Below are 14,527 nucleotides of genomic sequence, written 5' to 3'. Positions count from 1 at the left end.
ACTCATTATAGGTGATTATTATTTTTTTGCGTTTTTAACTTGTGTTATTGTATACATGATTTTTTTTCTTTTTTTTTGCCTCTATTTATTGGTATTGTTGCCTTATTCCCCAATAAACAATCCTTCTTTAATTTTCAGTGTGTCAGGAAATGTAGTAAACTCTTAGAAGTGATTTCTTGGCAAAGCACCTGATTAGGTTTCCAACGGTGAACTTTTTCAAAGTTGGCAGAACGGCATTTCATTGTCAAGCCAACAGTGCCAAGAAATCGACTTTGGCACAGCTTTTTGACCTTCTGCTCTCACGCTTGTACGAAAGGATCACGTGGTGATATTACTTCAAGTAGATGAAATGACTTCTTGATTTAACAAGAGGCATTTGTTAGTTGCTGAAAGCAGCCTATATTTTCATCTTATGTTGTGTGTTTTAAAACCTTTTTCTGAGCTTTCAATTGCCACAACTGCTATAAATGTTTACCAGGAGCGAGGTTCGAACCCACGTGGATATTCATCCATTGGATCTTAAGTCCAACGCCTTAACCACTCGGCCATCCTGGTGATTGTTATCTGTCCCCTGAGAGAGAGTGCTTTTTTTCACTTTGATGTAAACCACTGCAGGTGGCCTTTTACCATTCATTTTTGACTCTGCCATTCACAACAGGAATTTGCTCTGAAGGATGTTTCTTATTACCATATGAGATGACAAAGCTCCAATATCTTTTGGTTCGCAATCATGAGTTAACCACTCTGCCATTTCTCTCGCTATGCAGCACAGGACATCTGAGAAAAGAGTGCTGATTTTCATGTTGGAGGAGAGTATAGAAGGTTGACTGTTAGCCTTTGGAATGATGATTCTACCAGTAAGCACAGGGACTTGTTCTGACAAGTGCTTTTGTAGTCTTTTTATAGTCCCTGTATGTAGCTTCCATTTTTAGGGCATACCCTTAGGTTGTTGTCCGACAGGTCTACAATTTGTACCCTTGAACCAGGTTTTTGTACTCATTATAGGTGATTATTATTTTTTTGCGTTTTTAACTTGTGTTATTGTATACATTTTTTTTTCTTTTTTTTGCCTCTATTTATTGGTATTGTTGCCTTATTCCCCAATAAACAATCCTTCTTTCATTTTCAGTGTGTCAGGAAATGTAGTAAACTCTTAGAACTGATTTCTTGGCAAAGCACCTGATTAGGTTTCCAAGGGTGAACTTTTTCAAAGTTGGCAGAACGGCATTTCATTGTCAAGCCAACAGTGCCAAGAAATCGACTTTGGCACAGCTTTTTGACCTTCTGCTCTCACGCTTGTACGAAAGGATCACGTGGTGATACTACTTCAAGTAGATGAAATGACTTCTTGATTTAACAAGAGGCATTTGTTAGTTGCTGAAAGCAGCCTATATTTTCATCTTATGTTGTGTGTTTTAAAACTTTTTTCAGAGCTTTCAATTGCCACAACTGCTATAAATGTTTACCAGGAGTGGGGTTCGAACCCACGTGGATATTCATCCATTGGATCTTAAGTCCAACGCCTTAACCACTCGGCCATCCTGGTGATTGTTATCTGTCCCCTGAGAGAGAGTGCTTTTTTTCACTTTGTCGAAAACCAGTGCAGGTGGCCTTTTACCATTCATTTTTGACTCTGCCATTCACAACAGGAATTTGCTCTGAAGGATGTTTCTTATTACCATATGAGATGACAAAGCTCCAATATCTTTTGGTTCGCAATCATGAGTTAACCACTCTGCCATTTCTCTCGCTATGCAGCACAGGACATCTGAGAAAAGAGTGCTGATTTTCATGTTGGAGGAGAGTATAGAAGGTTGACTGTTAGCCTTTGGAATGATGATTCTACCAGTAAGCACAGGGACTTGTTCTGACAAGTGCTTTTGTAGTCTTTTTATAGTCCCTGTATGTAGCTTCCATTTTTAGGGCATACCCTTAGGTTGTTGTCCGACAGGTCTACAATTTGTACCCTTGAACCAGGTTTTTGTACTCATTATAGGTGATTATTATTTTTTTGCGTTTTTAACTTGTGTTATTGTATACATTTTTTTTTCTTTTTTTTGCCTCTATTTATTGGTATTGTTGCCTTATTCCCCAATAAACAATCCTTCTTTCATTTTCAGTGTGTCAGGAAATGTAGTAAACTCTTAGAACTGATTTCTTGGCAAAGCACCTGATTAGGTTTCCAACGGTGAACTTTTTCAAAGTTGGCAGAACGGCATTTCATTGTCAAGCCAACAGTGCCAAGAAATCGACTTTGGCACAGCTTTTTGACCTTCTGCTCTCACGCTTGTACGAAAGGATCACGTGGTGATACTACTTCAAGTAGATGAAATGACTTCTTGATTTAACAAGAGGCATTTGTTAGTTGCTGAAAGCAGCCTATATTTTCATCTTATGTTGTGTGTTTTAAAACTTTTTTCAGAGCTTTCAATTGCCACAACTGCTATAAATGTTTACCAGGAGTGGGGTTCGAACCCACGTGGATATTCATCCATTGGATCTTAAGTCCAACGCCTTAACCACTCGGCCATCCTGGTGATTGTTATCTGTCCCCTGAGAGAGAGTGCTTTTTTTCACTTTGTCGAAAACCAGTGCAGGTGGCCTTTTACCATTCATTTTTGACTCTGCCATTCACAACAGGAATTTGCTCTGAAGGATGTTTCTTATTACCATATGAGATGACAAAGCTCCAATATCTTTTGGTTCGCAATCATGAGTTAACCACTCTGCCATTTCTCTCGCTATGCAGCACAGGACATCTGAGAAAAGAGTGCTGATTTTCATGTTGGAGGAGAGTATAGAAGGTTGACTGTTAGCCTTTGGAATGATGATTCTACCAGTAAGCACAGGGACTTGTTCTGACAAGTGCTTTTGTAGTCTTTTTATAGTCCCTGTATGTAGCTTCCATTTTTAGGGCATACCCTTAGGTTGTTGTCCGACAGGTCTACAATTTGTACCCTTGAACCAGGTTTTTGTACTCATTATAGGTGATTATTATTTTTTTGCGTTTTTAACTTGTGTTATTGTATACATTTTTTTTTCTTTTTTTTGCCTCTATTTATTGGTATTGTTGCCTTATTCCCCAATAAACAATCCTTCTTTCATTTTCAGTGTGTCAGGAAATGTAGTAAACTCTTAGAACTGATTTCTTGGCAAAGCACCTGATTAGGTTTCCAACGGTGAACTTTTTCAAAGTTGGCAGAACGGCATTTCATTGTCAAGCCAACAGTGCCAAGAAATCGACTTTGGCACAGCTTTTTGACCTTCTGCTCTCACGCTTGTACGAAAGGATCACGTGGTGATATTACTTCAAGTAGATGAAATGACTTCTTGATTTAACAAGAGGCATTTGTTAGTTGCTGAAAGCAGCCTATATTTTCATCTTATGTTGTGTGTTTTAAAACCTTTTTCAGAGCTTTCAATTGCCACAACTGCTATAAATGTTTACCAGGAGTGGGGTTCGAACCCACGTGGATATTCATCCATTGGATCTTAAGTCCAACGCCTTAACCACTCGGCCATCCTGGTGACTGTTGTTTGGACACTGTGAGAGAGTGCTTTTTTTCACTTTGTCAAAAACCAGTGCAGGTGGCCTGTTACCATTCATTTTTGACTCTGCCATTCACAACAGGGATTTGCTCTGAAGGATGTTTCTTATTACCATATGAGATGACAAAGCTCCAATAGCCTTTGGTTCGCAATCATGAGTTAACCACTCTGCCATTTCTCTCGCTATGCAGCACAGGACATCTGAGAAAAGAGTTCTGATTTTCATGTTGGAGGAGAGTATAGAAGGTTGACTGTTAGCCTTTGGAATGATGATTCTACCAGTAAGCACAGGGACTTGTTCTGACAAGTGCTTTTGTAGTCTTTTTATAGTCCCTGTATGTAACTTCCATTTTTAGGGCATACCCTTAGGTTGTTGTCCGACAGGTCTACAATTTGTACCTTTGAACCAGGTTTTTGTACTCATTATAGGTGATTATTATTTTTTTGCGTTTTTAACTTGTGTTATTGTATACATTTTTTTTTCTTTTTTTTGCCTCTATTTATTGGTATTGTTTCCTTATTCCCCAATAAACAATCCTTCTTTCATTTTCAGTGTCAGGAAATGTAGTAAACTCTTAGAACTGATTTCTTGGCAAAGCACCTGATTAGGTTTCCAACGGTGAACTTTTTCAAAGTTGGCAGAACGGCATTTCATTGTCAAGCCAGCAGTGCCAAGAAATCGACTTTGGCACAGCTTTTTGACCTTCTGCTCTCACGCTTGTACGAAAGGATCACGTGGTGATACTACTTCAAGTAGATGAAATGACTTCTTGATTTAACAAGAGGCATTTGTTAGTTGCTGAAAGCAGCCTATATTTTCATCTTATGTTGTGTGTTTTAAAACCTTTTTCAGAGCTTTCAATTGTCACAACTGCTATAAATGTTTACCAGGAGTGGGGTTCGAACCCACGTGGATATTCATCCATTGGATCTTAAGTCCAACGCCTTAACCACTCGGCCATCCTGGTGATTGTTATCTGTCCCCTGAGAGAGAGTGCTTTTTTTCACTTTGATGTAAACCACTGCAGGTGGCCTTTTACCATTCATTTTTGACTCTGCCATTCACAACAGGAATTTGCTCTGAAGGATGTTTCTTATTACCATATGAGATGACAAAGCTCCAATAGCTTTTGGTTCGCAATCATGAGTTAACCACTCTGCCATTTCTCTCGCTATGCAGCACAGCACATCTGAGAAAAGAGTGCTGATTTTCATGTTGGTGGAGAGTATAGAAGGTTGACTGTTAGCCTTTGGAATGATGATTCTACCAGTAATCACAGGGACTTGTTCTGACAAGTGCTTTTGTAGTCTTTTTATAGTCCCTGTATGTAACTTCCATTTTTAGGGCATACCCTTAGGTTGTTGTCCGACAGGTCTACAATTTGTACCCTTGAACCAGGTTTTTGTACTCATTATAGGTGATTATTATTTTTTTGCATTTTTAACTTGTGTTATTGTATACATTTTTTTTTCTTTTTTTTGCCTCTATTTATTGGTATTGTTGCCTTATTCCCCAATAAACAATCCTTCTTTCATTTTCAGTGTGTCAGGAAATGTAGTAAACTCTTAGAAGTGATTTCTTGGCAAAGCACCTGATTAGGTTTCCAACGGTGAACTTTTTCAAAGTTGGCAGAACGGCATTTCATTGTCAAGCCAACAGTGCCAAGAAATCGACTTTGGCACAGCTTTTTGACCTTCTGCTCTCACGCTTGTACGAAAGGATCACGTGGTGATACTGCTTCAAGTAGATGAAATGACTTCTTGATTTAACAAGAGGCATTTGTTAGTTGCTGAAAGCAGCCTATATTTTCATCTTATGTTGTGTGTTTTAAAACCTTTTTCAGAGCTTTCAATTGCCACAACTGCTATAAATGTTTACCAGGAGTGGGGTTCGAACCCACGTGGATATTCATCCATTGGATCTTAAGTCCAACGCCTTAACCACTCGGCCATCCTGGTGACTGTTGTTTGGACACTGTGAGAGAGTGCTTTTTTTCACTTTGTCGAAAACCAGTGCAGGTGGCCTGTTACCATTCATTTTTGACTCTGCCATTCACAACAGGGATTTGCTCTGAAGGATGTTTCTTATTACCATATGAGATGACAAAGCTCCAATAGCCTTTGGTTCGCAATCATGAGTTAACCACTCTGCCATTTCTCTCGCTATGCAGCACAGGACATCTGAGAAAAGAGTTCTGATTTTCATGTTGGAGGAGAGTATAGAAGGTTGACTGTTAGCCTTTGGAATGATGATTCTACCAGTAAGCACAGGGACTTGTTCTGACAAGTGCTTTTGTAGTCTTTTTATAGTCCCTGTATGTAACTTCCATTTTTAGGGCATACCCTTAGGTTGTTGTCCGACAGGTCTACAATTTGTACCCTTGAACCAGGTTTTTGTACTCATTATAGGTGATTATTATTTTTTTGCGTTTTTAACTTGTGTTATTGTATACATTTTTTTTTCTTTTTTTTGCCTCTATTTATTGGTATTGTTGCCTTATTCCCCAATAAACAATCCTTCTTTCATTTTCAGTGTGTCAGGAAATGTAGTAAACTCTTAGAAGTGATTTCTTGGCAAAGCACCTGATTAGGTTTCCAACGGTGAACTTTTTCAAAGTTGGCAGAACGGCATTTCATTGTCAAGCCAACAGTGCCAAGAAATCGACTTTGGCACAGCTTTTTGACCTTCTGCTCTCACGCTTGTACGAAAGGATCACGTGGTGATACTACTTCAAGTAGATGAAATGACTTCTTGATTTAACAAGAGGCATTTGTTAGTTGCTGAAAGCAGCCTATATTTTCATCTTATGTTGTGTGTTTTAAAACTTTTTTCAGAGCTTTCAATTGCCACAACTGCTATAAATGTTTACCAGGAGTGGGGTTCGAACCCACGTGGATATTCATCCATTGGATCTTAAGTCCAACGCCTTAACCACTCGGCCATCCTGGTGATTGTTATCTGTCCCCTGAGAGAGAGTGCTTTTTTTCACTTTGTCGAAAACCAGTGCAGGTGGCCTTTTACCATTCATTTTTGACTCTGCCATTCACAACAGGAATTTGCTCTGAAGGATGTTTCTTATTACCATATGAGATGACAAAGCTCCAATATCTTTTGGTTCGCAATCATGAGTTAACCACTCTGCCATTTCTCTCGCTATGCAGCACAGCACATCTGAGAAAAGAGTTCTGATTTTCATGTTGGAGGAGAGTATAGAAGGTTGACTGTTAGCCTTTGGAATGATGATTCTACCAGTAATCACAGGGACTTGTTCTGACAAGTGCTTTTGTAGTCTTTTTATAGTCCCTGTATGTAACTTCCATTTTTAGGGCATACCCTTAGGTTGTTGTCCGACAGGTCTACAATTTGTACCCTTGAACCAGGTTTTTGTACTCATTATAGGTGATTATTATTTTTTTGCATTTTTATCTTGTGTTATTGTATACATTTTTTTTTCTTTTTTTTGCCTCTATTTATTGGTATTGTTGCCTTATTCCCCAATAAACAATCCTTCTTTCATTTTCAGTGTGTCAGGAAATGTAGTAAACTCTTAGAAGTGATTTCTTGGCAAAGCACCTGATTAGGTTTCCAACGGTGAACTTTTTCAAAGTTGGCAGAACGGCATTTCATTGTCAAGCCAACAGTGCCAAGAAATCGACTTTGGCACAGCTTTTTGACCTTCTGCTCTCACGCTTGTACGAAAGGATCACGTGGTGATATTACTTCAAGTAGATGAAATGACTTCTTGATTTAACAAGAGGCATTTGTTAGTTGCTGAAAGCAGCCTATATTTTCATCTTATGTTGTGTGTTTTAAAACCTTTTTCAGAGCTTTCAATTGTCACAACTGCTATAAATGTTTACCAGGAGTGGGGTTCGAACCCACGTGGATATTCATCCATTGGATCTTAAGTCCAACGCCTTAACCACTCGGCCATCCTGGTGATTGTTATCTGTCCCCTGAGAGAGAGTGCTTTTTTTCACTTTGTCGAAAACCAGTGCAGGTGGCCTTTTACCATTCATTTTTGACTCTGCCATTCACAACAGGAATTTGCTCTGAAGGATGTTTCTTATTACCATATGAGATGACAAAGCTCCAATATCTTTTGGTTCGCAATCATGAGTTAACCACTCTGCCATTTCTCTCGCTATGCAGCACAGGACATCTGAGAAAAGAGTGCTGATTTTCATGTTGGAGGAGAGTATAGAAGGTTGACTGTTAGCCTTTGGAATGATGATTCTACCAGTAAGCACAGGGACTTGTTCTGACAAGTGCTTTTGTAGTCTTTTTATAGTCCCTGTATGTAGCTTCCATTTTTAGGGCATACCCTTAGGTTGTTGTCCGACAGGTCTACAATTTGTACCCTTGAACCAGGTTTTTGTACTCATTATAGGTGATTATTATTTTTTTGCGTTTTTAACTTGTGTTATTGTATACATTTTTTTTTCTTTTTTTTGCCTCTATTTATTGGTATTGTTGCCTTATTCCCCAATAAACAATCCTTCTTTCATTTTCAGTGTGTCAGGAAATGTAGTAAACTCTTAGAACTGATTTCTTGGCAAAGCACCTGATTAGGTTTCCAACGGTGAACTTTTTCAAAGTTGGCAGAACGGCATTTCATTGTCAAGCCAACAGTGCCAAGAAATCGACTTTGGCACAGCTTTTTGACCTTCTGCTCTCACGCTTGTACGAAAGGATCACGTGGTGATATTACTTCAAGTAGATGAAATGACTTCTTGATTTAACAAGAGGCATTTGTTAGTTGCTGAAAGCAGCCTATATTTTCATCTTATGTTGTGTGTTTTAAAACCTTTTTCAGAGCTTTCAATTGCCACAACTGCTATAAATGTTTACCAGGAGTGGGGTTCGAACCCACGTGGATATTCATCCATTGGATCTTAAGTCCAACGCCTTAACCACTCGGCCATCCTGGTGACTGTTGTTTGGACACTGTGAGAGAGTGCTTTTTTTCACTTTGTCAAAAACCAGTGCAGGTGGCCTGTTACCATTCATTTTTGACTCTGCCATTCACAACAGGGATTTGCTCTGAAGGATGTTTCTTATTACCATATGAGATGACAAAGCTCCAATAGCCTTTGGTTCGCAATCATGAGTTAACCACTCTGCCATTTCTCTCGCTATGCAGCACAGGACATCTGAGAAAAGAGTTCTGATTTTCATGTTGGAGGAGAGTATAGAAGGTTGACTGTTAGCCTTTGGAATGATGATTCTACCAGTAAGCACAGGGACTTGTTCTGACAAGTGCTTTTGTAGTCTTTTTATAGTCCCTGTATGTAACTTCCATTTTTAGGGCATACCCTTAGGTTGTTGTCCGACAGGTCTACAATTTGTACCTTTGAACCAGGTTTTTGTACTCATTATAGGTGATTATTATTTTTTTGCGTTTTTAACTTGTGTTATTGTATACATTTTTTTTTCTTTTTTTTGCCTCTATTTATTGGTATTGTTTCCTTATTCCCCAATAAACAATCCTTCTTTCATTTTCAGTGTCAGGAAATGTAGTAAACTCTTAGAACTGATTTCTTGGCAAAGCACCTGATTAGGTTTCCAACGGTGAACTTTTTCAAAGTTGGCAGAACGGCATTTCATTGTCAAGCCAGCAGTGCCAAGAAATCGACTTTGGCACAGCTTTTTGACCTTCTGCTCTCACGCTTGTACGAAAGGATCACGTGGTGATACTACTTCAAGTAGATGAAATGACTTCTTGATTTAACAAGAGGCATTTGTTAGTTGCTGAAAGCAGCCTATATTTTCATCTTATGTTGTGTGTTTTAAAACCTTTTTCAGAGCTTTCAATTGTCACAACTGCTATAAATGTTTACCAGGAGTGGGGTTCGAACCCACGTGGATATTCATCCATTGGATCTTAAGTCCAACGCCTTAACCACTCGGCCATCCTGGTGATTGTTATCTGTCCCCTGAGAGAGAGTGCTTTTTTTCACTTTGATGTAAACCACTGCAGGTGGCCTTTTACCATTCATTTTTGACTCTGCCATTCACAACAGGAATTTGCTCTGAAGGATGTTTCTTATTACCATATGAGATGACAAAGCTCCAATAGCTTTTGGTTCGCAATCATGAGTTAACCACTCTGCCATTTCTCTCGCTATGCAGCACAGCACATCTGAGAAAAGAGTGCTGATTTTCATGTTGGTGGAGAGTATAGAAGGTTGACTGTTAGCCTTTGGAATGATGATTCTACCAGTAATCACAGGGACTTGTTCTGACAAGTGCTTTTGTAGTCTTTTTATAGTCCCTGTATGTAACTTCCATTTTTAGGGCATACCCTTAGGTTGTTGTCCGACAGGTCTACAATTTGTACCCTTGAACCAGGTTTTTGTACTCATTATAGGTGATTATTATTTTTTTGCATTTTTAACTTGTGTTATTGTATACATTTTTTTTTCTTTTTTTTGCCTCTATTTATTGGTATTGTTGCCTTATTCCCCAATAAACAATCCTTCTTTCATTTTCAGTGTGTCAGGAAATGTAGTAAACTCTTAGAAGTGATTTCTTGGCAAAGCACCTGATTAGGTTTCCAACGGTGAACTTTTTCAAAGTTGGCAGAACGGCATTTCATTGTCAAGCCAACAGTGCCAAGAAATCGACTTTGGCACAGCTTTTTGACCTTCTGCTCTCACGCTTGTACGAAAGGATCACGTGGTGATACTGCTTCAAGTAGATGAAATGACTTCTTGATTTAACAAGAGGCATTTGTTAGTTGCTGAAAGCAGCCTATATTTTCATCTTATGTTGTGTGTTTTAAAACCTTTTTCAGAGCTTTCAATTGCCACAACTGCTATAAATGTTTACCAGGAGTGGGGTTCGAACCCACGTGGATATTCATCCATTGGATCTTAAGTCCAACGCCTTAACCACTCGGCCATCCTGGTGACTGTTGTTTGTTCCCTGTGAGAGAGTGCTTTTTTTCACTTTGTCGAAAACCAGTGCAGGTGGCCTGTTACCATTCATTTTTGACTCTGCCATTCACAACAGGGATTTGCTCTGAAGGATGTTTCTTATTACCATATGAGATGACAAAGCTCCAATAGCCTTTGGTTCGCAATCATGAGTTAACCACTCTGCCATTTCTCTCGCTATGCAGCACAGGACATCTGAGAAAAGAGTTCTGATTTTCATGTTGGAGGAGAGTATAGAAGGTTGACTGTTAGCCTTTGGAATGATGATTCTACCAGTAAGCACAGGGACTTGTTCTGACAAGTGCTTTTGTAGTCTTTTTATAGTCCCTGTATGTAACTTCCATTTTTAGGGCATACCCTTAGGTTGTTGTCCGACAGGTCTACAATTTGTACCCTTGAACCAGGTTTTTGTACTCATTATAGGTGATTATTATTTTTTTGCGTTTTTAACTTGTGTTATTGTATACATTTTTTTTTCTTTTTTTTGCCTCTATTTATTGGTATTGTTGCCTTATTCCCCAATAAACAATCCTTCTTTCATTTTCAGTGTGTCAGGAAATGTAGTAAACTCTTAGAAGTGATTTCTTGGCAAAGCACCTGATTAGGTTTCCAACGGTGAACTTTTTCAAAGTTGGCAGAACGGCATTTCATTGTCAAGCCAACAGTGCCAAGAAATCGACTTTGGCACAGCTTTTTGACCTTCTGCTCTCACGCTTGTACGAAAGGATCACGTGGTGATACTACTTCAAGTAGATGAAATGACTTCTTGATTTAACAAGAGGCATTTGTTAGTTGCTGAAAGCAGCCTATATTTTCATCTTATGTTGTGTGTTTTAAAACTTTTTTCAGAGCTTTCAATTGCCACAACTGCTATAAATGTTTACCAGGAGTGGGGTTCGAACCCACGTGGATATTCATCCATTGGATCTTAAGTCCAACGCCTTAACCACTCGGCCATCCTGGTGATTGTTATCTGTCCCCTGAGAGAGAGTGCTTTTTTTCACTTTGTCGAAAACCAGTGCAGGTGGCCTTTTACCATTCATTTTTGACTCTGCCATTCACAACAGGAATTTGCTCTGAAGGATGTTTCTTATTACCATATGAGATGACAAAGCTCCAATATCTTTTGGTTCGCAATCATGAGTTAACCACTCTGCCATTTCTCTCGCTATGCAGCACAGCACATCTGAGAAAAGAGTTCTGATTTTCATGTTGGAGGAGAGTATAGAAGGTTGACTGTTAGCCTTTGGAATGATGATTCTACCAGTAATCACAGGGACTTGTTCTGACAAGTGCTTTTGTAGTCTTTTTATAGTCCCTGTATGTAACTTCCATTTTTAGGGCATACCCTTAGGTTGTTGTCCGACAGGTCTACAATTTGTACCCTTGAACCAGGTTTTTGTACTCATTATAGGTGATTATTATTTTTTTGCATTTTTATCTTGTGTTATTGTATACATTTTTTTTTCTTTTTTTTGCCTCTATTTATTGGTATTGTTGCCTTATTCCCCAATAAACAATCCTTCTTTCATTTTCAGTGTGTCAGGAAATGTAGTAAACTCTTAGAAGTGATTTCTTGGCAAAGCACCTGATTAGGTTTCCAACGGTGAACTTTTTCAAAGTTGGCAGAACGGCATTTCATTGTCAAGCCAACAGTGCCAAGAAATCGACTTTGGCACAGCTTTTTGACCTTCTGCTCTCACGCTTGTACGAAAGGATCACGTGGTGATATTACTTCAAGTAGATGAAATGACTTCTTGATTTAACAAGAGGCATTTGTTAGTTGCTGAAAGCAGCCTATATTTTCATCTTATGTTGTGTGTTTTAAAACCTTTTTCAGAGCTTTCAATTGTCACAACTGCTATAAATGTTTACCAGGAGTGGGGTTCGAACCCACGTGGATATTCATCCATTGGATCTTAAGTCCAACGCCTTAACCACTCGGCCATCCTGGTGATTGTTATCTGTCCCCTGAGAGAGAGTGCTTTTTTTCACTTTGATGTAAACCACTGCAGGTGGCCTTTTACCATTCATTTTTGACTCTGCCATTCACAACAGGAATTTGCTCTGAAGGATGTTTCTTATTACCATATGAGATGACAAAGCTCCAATATCTTTTGGTTCGCAATCATGAGTTAACCACTCTGCCATTTCTCTCGCTATGCAGCACAGGACATCTGAGAAAAGAGTGCTGATTTTCATGTTGGAGGAGAGTATAGAAGGTTGACTGTTAGCCTTTGGAATGATGATTCTACCAGTAATCACAGGGACTTGTTCTGACAAGTGCTTTTGTAGTCTTTCTATAGTCCCTGTATGTAGCTTCCATTTTTAGGGCATACCCTTAGGTTGTTGTCCGACAGGTCTACAATTTGTACCCTTGAACCCGGTTTTTGTACTCATTATAGGTGATTATTATTTTTTTGCATTTTTAACTTGTGTTATTGTATACATGTTTTTTTTTCTTTTTTTTTGCCTCTATTTATTGGTATTGTTGCCTTATTCCCCAATAAACAATCCTTCTTTAATTTTCAGTGTGTCAGGAAATGTAGTAAACTCTTAGAACTGATTTCTTGGCAAAGCACCTGATTAGGTTTCCAAGGGTGAACTTTTTCAAAGTTGGCAGAACGGCATTTCATTGTCAAGCCAACAGTGCCAAGAAATCGACTTTGGCACAGCTTTTTGACCTTCTGCTCTCACGCTTGTACGAAAGGATCACGTGGTGATACTACTTCAAGTAGATGAAATGACTTCTTGATTTAACAAGAGGCATTTGTTAGTTGCTGAAAGCAGCCTATATTTTCATCTTATGTTGTGTGTTTTAAAACCTTTTTCAGAGCTTTCAATTGCCACAACTGCTATAAATGTTTACCAGGAGTGGGGTTCGAACCCACGTGGATATTCATCCATTGGATCTTAAGTCCAACGCCTTAACCACTCGGCCATCCTGGTGACTGTTGTTTGGACCCTGTGAGAGAGTGCATTTTTTCACTTTGTCGAAAACCAGTGCAGGTGGCCTGTTACCATTCATTTTTGACTCTGCCATTCACAACAGGGATTTGCTCTGAAGGATGTTTCTTATTACCATATGAGATGACAAAGCTCCAATAGCCTTTGGTTCGCAATCATGAGTTAACCACTCTGCCATTTCTCTCGCTATGCAGCACAGGACATCTGAGAAAAGAGTTCTGATTTTCATGTTGGAGGAGAGTATAGAAGGTTGACTGTTAGCCTTTGGAATGATGATTCTACCAGTAAGCACAGGGACTTGTTCTGACAAGTGCTTTTGTAGTCTTTTTATAGTCCCTGTATGTAACTTCCATTTTTAGGGCATACCCTTAGGTTGTTGTCCGACAGGTCTACAATTTGTACCCTTGAACCAGGTTTTTGTACTCATTATAGGTGATTATTATTTTTTTGCGTTTTTAACTTGTGTTATTGTATACATTTTTTTTTCTTTTTTTTGCCTCTATTTATTGGTATTGTTTCCTTATTCCCCAATAAACAATCCTTCTTTCATTTTCAGTGTGTCAGGAAATGTAGTCAACTCTTAGAACTGATTTCTTGGCAAAGCACCTGATTAGGTTTCCAACGGTGAACTTTTTCAAAGTTGGCAGAACGGCATTTCATTGTCAAGCCAACAGTGCCAAGAAATCGACTTTGGCACAGCTTTTTGACCTTCTGCTCTCACGCTTGTACGAAAGGATCACGTGGTGATATTACTTCAAGTAGATGAAATGACTTCTTGATTTAACAAGAGGCATTTGTTAGTTGCTGAAAGCAGCCTATATTTTCATCTTATGTTGTGTGTTTTAAAACCTTTTTCAGAGCTTTCAATTGTCACAACTGCTATAAATGTTTACCAGGAGTGGGGTTCGAACCCACGTGGATATTCATCCATTGGAGCTTAAGTCCAACGCCTTAACCACTCGGCCATCCTGGTGACTGTTGTTTGGACACTGTGAGAGAGTGCTTTTTTTCACTTTGTCGAAAACCAGTGCAGGTGGCCTGTTACCATTCATTTTTGACTCTGCCATTCACA

The 14,527-nt window shown here is 39.0% G+C and overlaps 15 non-coding genes across 15 annotated transcripts; all 15 read right to left on the bottom strand.

Moving 5' to 3' along the window:
* Positions 1–472: 472 nt before the first annotated feature.
* TRNAL-UAA (transfer RNA leucine (anticodon UAA)) lies at positions 473–555 on the bottom strand. The gene has a single exon. It is a non-coding gene; the product is annotated as a tRNA-Leu (tRNA).
* A 908-nt stretch (positions 556–1,463) lies between these two features.
* On the bottom strand, positions 1,464–1,546 carry TRNAL-UAA (transfer RNA leucine (anticodon UAA)). Its single transcript has one exon. It is a non-coding gene; the product is annotated as a tRNA-Leu (tRNA).
* Positions 1,547–2,454: 908 nt separating this feature from the next.
* TRNAL-UAA (transfer RNA leucine (anticodon UAA)) lies at positions 2,455–2,537 on the bottom strand. The gene has a single exon. It is a non-coding gene; the product is annotated as a tRNA-Leu (tRNA).
* A 908-nt stretch (positions 2,538–3,445) lies between these two features.
* On the bottom strand, positions 3,446–3,528 carry TRNAL-UAA (transfer RNA leucine (anticodon UAA)). The gene has a single exon. It is a non-coding gene; the product is annotated as a tRNA-Leu (tRNA).
* Positions 3,529–4,434: 906 nt separating this feature from the next.
* TRNAL-UAA (transfer RNA leucine (anticodon UAA)) lies at positions 4,435–4,517 on the bottom strand. Its single transcript has one exon. It is a non-coding gene; the product is annotated as a tRNA-Leu (tRNA).
* A 908-nt stretch (positions 4,518–5,425) lies between these two features.
* TRNAL-UAA (transfer RNA leucine (anticodon UAA)) lies at positions 5,426–5,508 on the bottom strand. Its single transcript has one exon. It is a non-coding gene; the product is annotated as a tRNA-Leu (tRNA).
* A 908-nt stretch (positions 5,509–6,416) lies between these two features.
* On the bottom strand, positions 6,417–6,499 carry TRNAL-UAA (transfer RNA leucine (anticodon UAA)). Its single transcript has one exon. It is a non-coding gene; the product is annotated as a tRNA-Leu (tRNA).
* A 908-nt stretch (positions 6,500–7,407) lies between these two features.
* TRNAL-UAA (transfer RNA leucine (anticodon UAA)) lies at positions 7,408–7,490 on the bottom strand. Its single transcript has one exon. It is a non-coding gene; the product is annotated as a tRNA-Leu (tRNA).
* Positions 7,491–8,398: 908 nt separating this feature from the next.
* TRNAL-UAA (transfer RNA leucine (anticodon UAA)) lies at positions 8,399–8,481 on the bottom strand. Its single transcript has one exon. It is a non-coding gene; the product is annotated as a tRNA-Leu (tRNA).
* A 906-nt stretch (positions 8,482–9,387) lies between these two features.
* TRNAL-UAA (transfer RNA leucine (anticodon UAA)) lies at positions 9,388–9,470 on the bottom strand. The gene has a single exon. It is a non-coding gene; the product is annotated as a tRNA-Leu (tRNA).
* Positions 9,471–10,378: 908 nt separating this feature from the next.
* Positions 10,379–10,461, bottom strand: TRNAL-UAA (transfer RNA leucine (anticodon UAA)). Its single transcript has one exon. It is a non-coding gene; the product is annotated as a tRNA-Leu (tRNA).
* A 908-nt stretch (positions 10,462–11,369) lies between these two features.
* Positions 11,370–11,452, bottom strand: TRNAL-UAA (transfer RNA leucine (anticodon UAA)). The gene has a single exon. It is a non-coding gene; the product is annotated as a tRNA-Leu (tRNA).
* Positions 11,453–12,360: 908 nt separating this feature from the next.
* Positions 12,361–12,443, bottom strand: TRNAL-UAA (transfer RNA leucine (anticodon UAA)). Its single transcript has one exon. It is a non-coding gene; the product is annotated as a tRNA-Leu (tRNA).
* A 911-nt stretch (positions 12,444–13,354) lies between these two features.
* Positions 13,355–13,437, bottom strand: TRNAL-UAA (transfer RNA leucine (anticodon UAA)). Its single transcript has one exon. It is a non-coding gene; the product is annotated as a tRNA-Leu (tRNA).
* A 908-nt stretch (positions 13,438–14,345) lies between these two features.
* Positions 14,346–14,428, bottom strand: TRNAL-UAA (transfer RNA leucine (anticodon UAA)). Its single transcript has one exon. It is a non-coding gene; the product is annotated as a tRNA-Leu (tRNA).
* Between the last annotated feature and the right edge of the window lie 99 nt (positions 14,429–14,527).

This window comes from Staurois parvus, unplaced genomic scaffold (assembly GCF_062004578.1).
Source record: "Staurois parvus isolate SC_StPar_1 unplaced genomic scaffold, SC_StPar_1.0 ptg000390l, whole genome shotgun sequence".
Taxonomy (NCBI): Eukaryota; Metazoa; Chordata; class Amphibia; order Anura; family Ranidae; genus Staurois; species Staurois parvus.
The sequence above is the reverse complement of the archived record's forward strand: the minus strand, read 5'-3'. Positions and strand labels throughout refer to the sequence as shown.